This window comes from Rattus rattus, chromosome 7 (genome assembly GCF_011064425.1).
Source record: "Rattus rattus isolate New Zealand chromosome 7, Rrattus_CSIRO_v1, whole genome shotgun sequence".
In the NCBI taxonomy this organism is placed as follows: domain Eukaryota; kingdom Metazoa; phylum Chordata; class Mammalia; order Rodentia; family Muridae; genus Rattus; species Rattus rattus.
The window spans coordinates 106,451,946-106,457,801 of record NC_046160.1 but is presented as its reverse complement, the minus strand read 5'-3'; the positions used below and the strand labels follow the sequence as shown (position 1 = coordinate 106,457,801).

The window sequence follows — 5,856 nt, the reverse complement described above, 5'->3', positions numbered from 1 at the left end:
CATAGCAACAGACCAAACTTCAACAGTCAAAAGATCGGTTAATTTTTAAAAATGAAACATTTTCATTTTTATGTTTCATACATGGTAAATTCATATAACATATATTCATAGAGCCTATATCTTGATGTATACATGAATGTTAATTCATACATATAAAGTCAAGCTCTATCCTATATGAAGAGATGCTAGTGTCTTAGAAAGTAGAGTTTTCCTTTCAGAAAACTAGCTGAAAAATTGCCTCTACTTATTAAGATTTGTTTATATTAAAACAGATAATAGAATAAGTGATAATGTAAGCCTCGTGCAAAAGGTAAATCTGTGTACCAATTAAAACAGGTTGGCATTCCTACACAGCTATTGAGTCCCAGTTCCCAGAAGCTTTGAATTCAGGTGAGATGTTTCCTACATGATGGGTGAGCAGTTGAAAGGAGACCCATTCCTCAGGTATCTAGAGGTGATACCATCATGAAGCAGAACTTGCTGTTTAATGAGTAATTCTTGGGGCCTGAAAACAAGGAAAAGTTACAAGTCAGGGATCAGGAAGGTTAATTTACAGCAGCCACAAGGCAAGAGATAAGCACAGGAGGTAGTTATAGACAAGAAGAGGTTGGGCATGAACACATTGAAAGTTTCCAGTGGCAGGTGGCTGTTCAGGTAGAGGAGGTTGTAATGGTCATGAGCCCCACAGTATGACACTAGTGGATGGGTAACTGTGAAGTTTTATGGATAAGGGTGAAGTCAGGGAATTAATCACCTAACCTCTGGAGCAACCTATCAAATATAAGTTTCATTGTCTATGGAGTTGAGAATTCTGAGGGCCCAATAAAATCTTATTTTTCAGTTTCTTCCTTCTTGCAGATAATTAATACTCATTTTATCTCAAAGCATTGACACTGGTGTTGGGAAACTCTGCTCCTTAAGGTCATAGTCTAGCATGTCTGATCACTCCACTAAGCTTGGAGCAAAAGGAGGACTCGACTGTTCCTGAAGGGCTTCTGTTTCTCTGACCTTATATGGTTAGCCTGACCCCCAAACCCTCTATGTGAGGAAGACTACACAGTCTTTGACAAACCTCCAAGTTCAATTTCCTCTTTCCTCATAAGAACTTGCCCAGTAAGGACCAGGAGAGTCCTAGAAGGCCTCTTCATGCAAATGGGGTAGTCCCAGTACTTTAAACCCTAGCTAACATTGTACATTCACCCTAAAACCTTCTTCTCACGCTCCAAAGTTCATATATAACTTTTGCTCACCCCTAATAAAGTGTAAAAATACCTTAGCTAGAACATTAGCCATCCATAGGCCTTTGAACGAGGGAGTCTCAGGTGCATGTGTGAACCTGCCCAGCTCGCAGATCTTAAAGCTATGTGTGATGCAAAGAGGTCCCCTGTAGGCAAGGAGGAAACAGAAGCAAGCTCTGCTAGACCCCTGACACATAACTGCACCTTATGAATGAAGCACCTTAACTGGTAGAGAAACCTGGAAACTCCAAATTCAGTTCATACAGCCTCTCTTCACCTGGCAGAGTCCAAATTCAGAGAACCCAGAAGGAAGGTATTTAAGAATTTGAGCATTTATTTACAGGCTTTTAAGAAATTATCTTTTTGGTTTGTCTCCTACATTCTCTTCTTTTCTTTTCTTTTTAACCTGCTCCACCTTCCTATTACCTACTTCTTGTCCCCTCCCCTTTATACCTTCATTCTTTACTTTTTACTTTTACCCTAAATAACATTAAATTCCACCGTCTTCTATTCTAACTTTTCCATTTTCTGTCTTACGGTTTAATAAATAAACTCAATGGTTTGACTGACTATCTGTCAACTTCTATGTCTCGCCCTGGTTCTTGGTGGGGTTGTCATAGCTGTTCGTCTTTTTCTTCTCTGGGTGCTATTGGGCATTAATTAACACATTAACAATCCAAAACCACAGGGAGGATGAACAGTAAATTAAGGACATGATTTGACTGTTGGATACCCAACCTGAAGATAGAGAAGGAGCAAGCTCCGTGTCAAAAAATACAGCCGTGAAACCTATTGAATAAAGAAAGTGTGTTAGGCTCAGGGTTCCTGGAGACATTGACTCCTCCACAATCTTTGCCTGTGATAAACCCTCTTGAGTCCACAGACCTCCACCCTGTAGCATAATCTGGCAGAATCCACAACTAACCAGCCCTTTGTCAAAAAGCCCCTTCCCTGGGCTAAGTGTTCTCTTGAATACTTTTGTTTTTTCTTCCTCCTGAGAAGTGAAAGTGGAGCCCAGCTGCTCAGTTCACAGGGACATCGCAGGGCTTCTCAAAGGGCTGATGATCCCATTCAGGACTGTGTGGTACAATAAAATTAGTACAAATAATTTCAAGTGGATTACGAAAATAGATTCCATTACAAAGGGCATAAAGAGGCCTAGAAAGATGGCTTAAACCTAAGAGTACTTGGTCTTAGCTCAAAGCTAAGAGTACTTGTTGGGAAGGGCACAATGTTGTTTCTTTAAACCCAAGGGGGTGGAGGGGAGTGCATAGCCATCCATAATCCCAGTTCCAGGGTATCTGGCTCCTGATCTCTGCATACCAGGCAAGCACATCACAGACATGCATGCAGACAAAACGATCATCACACAGAATAAAATAAGTCAATATGAAAGCATTTCAAAAAGAAAAAATCCTGGAGAAATAAGGAATGCAATTCTTACCACATTACACAGAGTAAAATGTAAAAAGAACAAAGGGCGAAGAGATAAGTACAGCTGGCACTTCCCAGCCTGTGGAGCTCCTTTAATCTTTTAAGGCCCTCCTTGCAGGTACAACTGGAACTTTGGTTTTGATGATGAAAAGAATCTTATGCAGAGGCAGTATGGGCTTAGTTATGATATTTTAATACTAATTTTTAGTGTAAGATTTATAGTTAGACGTGTGTTTTAAAGGAAAGTTAGACACACTGAAAACAGGAGTGTGTACTTCCTTGGAAAAGTCCTACCGCAGTATATTTCCAGCAGGCAAGCATAGGATTTTGGTGGGTATTGAAGCTCTTGTCTTTAAAGATTTGTTAAAGAACTTGAATAGGCTCACAGAGTAGTTCCTGTGGGGGCTTACATGATCACAATTGTCAAAATAAGTAATGAATCCAGAAGGGAGAAAGCAAGCCACCTTTACTGTGAACAGAGTTACTGTCTTGCTTTAAATCACCAGACACTTCCTAGGTAGAGAAATAAGGCCATACTCAAAGTCATATTCATTGAAGCCTCAATTTGATTAATGCATTTAAGATAAAAAATGGCACACAAAAAAAGACATCATCTCTATGCTTCTTTCTATGTGGTAAACATTTATTGCCAAACTTAATTGCTGCGGAGATCTAGATTTTCAACTTGCAAGAGCCTTCAGACTCCACGATGACCCTACGAAATGAGATGGAAGGAGCCGCATTGGGCCTGTGTACATGGAAACAAAAACTGTCCCTATACTGTGTGCAGAAATCAGCCATGCCTTCTCTACAGTGTACCCACTAATGAATCTATGAAACCATGATAAATGTAAATTCCCCTTAAAGGACTAAATAGAATATGATTAATGTAGAAGAAAAACAGGACTCTTTGAAAGTAAGATGGAAACTTCTTGGTAGCTTCCTCCAACATAAAGGTTTAAAATTCTCCTTCAGTCATGGAAAGCAAAGGGTATGCGTAACAGTGAATCATTATAAACTCATTTAGCACACCTTCAAGTAAAGGCAGATAAAATCCTCTAGATGGGCTTAAATAAGGAGAGAGCATATCATTAATGTTTGAAACATAAACTAAAACATTAACAGGAGCATTGAAATGATTCATGTCTCAAATAAATTGCTGATTCTAACCCTAGAATTTATTCTTATATGATTCTATGTATTGATGAAAGAAACAACTCATGAAAGGACATCTATGTATTTTCTTCACCAAACCATTTTCTCAAATACACACACACACACACACACACACACACACACACACACACACACATAATTTATTACTTAGGGATTAATGTTGCAATATGATAAAATTATTTTCTTGTCTTCTAATTTCAAAAAGTAAAGACCGTTATTGTTTTCCTTTAAAGAGAGCCATTGCTGCTTGACAACTCAATAAGTACTCTGCTATACTTTATACACAAATATAGCTGCTTCCGATGGCCTGCTATATTAATAATGAGACCTGCATAAAATGTAACACCTTGAAGCCAATGATCTAGTCAAACTTCAAATGTTTTCTAAATTACCTCCAGCAATCTTTGGCTAAAGGTGAACAGAAGCTAATAATTATCTTTATTGATATGTGTGTTTGCAGAGCAAGTCTTATTCCCAAAGGTTAATTATTTATGTAACCTCCCTGAATTATGTCCCCTGCTGACTTAGAATGTATCTTACCCCAACTTAAATTCAAACAACAAAAGCTAATTTTCTTTTTCCTTCAATTGCACTTCTATGTTGTATGGATTATGAGAAAGGAAGTCAACACAGACATCTTCATATTTTACAGAATAACTGTTATGTGATGTGTATTGTACTTAAATGCGACATCATCTACATATTAAGACATTTTAGATGTTCTTCACAAGTGCAGAGGATAAGTGACAATATACAACTGAGCTCTAACATGTCTATAACAGCTGCTCTAAGAATTGGGTCGGATCTGGAAATGTGGATGGGATTTGAGAGGATTTGAGAGCTAACTGTTGGGTAGGACTTGTGAGACAGCGACTTTTGCACATTACGTGTTGATGCACTAATAAACGCACTGCAGCTGTGGCTATTCACACAAAGGCTGCATACGGAAACGCCCATCACTTCATCTTGCATCAAGGAATGAGTGGTTCACTCTTTTCTCTTTCATGGAAGGGGAATTCGCTCTGGGGATTGCATTTTTTAAAGCAGTATAAGTATTGATAAGTAGCCCAAGTCCCAGAGAATAAATTTTCCATTCAGGCAAGCACCCATAATTGAGCTTGCTGAGTAAAAACAAACGAGCAAACAAATGCAAAAGATGCAGTTAAAACCAATACCAGCATTCGAAACAGGCAAGGGCCTTTTCAGAAGAAGATGGTTTCAGTGGAAGAGATGAGGCAGAGCAATTGATATCAAAAAGGACGAAAAAAATAAGTGTATATGTATAAAGTTATTAAAAATAAAGAGCCCCCTATTCAAATCATGGAGCACAGTCAATTAGTATTATTGTTTGTAACATTCTGTATGTGTCAACATTATTTAGAGAAGCAAGATTCATCATATATATCATATATATATGATATATATATTATAAGACAAAATGTATTTGAGTGGCTTCACTGGCCAGAAGCTGAATAATTCTTTAGTTGCCATTTGCAGCTTGCAGAAATAGGGAAATTTTCTTTGGAGTAGGAATGTATCCAGAACACGCTACACTAAAAGAGGAGTTCTCGGGGCTGCCAGCCTTCTAGTAGAGGCTGAGTGGTAGTATATTTCTCCTACAGAAAAAGAAAAGAAAGAAAGGAAAAGAAAAAAAGAAATAGGGAAATAAATGAACATCAAATATTTCAAACTGAAAGACTCATAACAAGAGAAGCCGATGATCTAGTCAAGTGTGAGTCTGATATTAAAATAACACGTAGAAATGTCATTGTGCTCCAGATGAAACAAGCTGTAGTTCAATAAACATGGACAAAATTATTTTAAAATATAGATATTTACTCAAGATATATCAAGCACACTTCTAACCAGGAAGTCTGATGCACACACACACACACACACACACACACACACACACACACACACACGTGTGTGTGTGTGTTTGTGTGTCCTCCTTTTTCTACATTTTGTTCTGTGTTGAACTCTAACATTTTATACCTGTGAACTGAAT

General features: G+C 38.0%; 1 non-coding gene across 1 annotated transcript; it reads left to right on the top strand.

Moving 5' to 3' along the window:
• The first annotated feature begins 5,342 nt into the window (after positions 1 to 5,342).
• Positions 5,343 to 5,472, top strand: LOC116906492. The gene has a single exon (XR_004388734.1). It is a non-coding gene; the product is annotated as a small nucleolar RNA U109 (small nucleolar RNA).
• Positions 5,473 to 5,856: the final 384 nt, after the last annotated feature.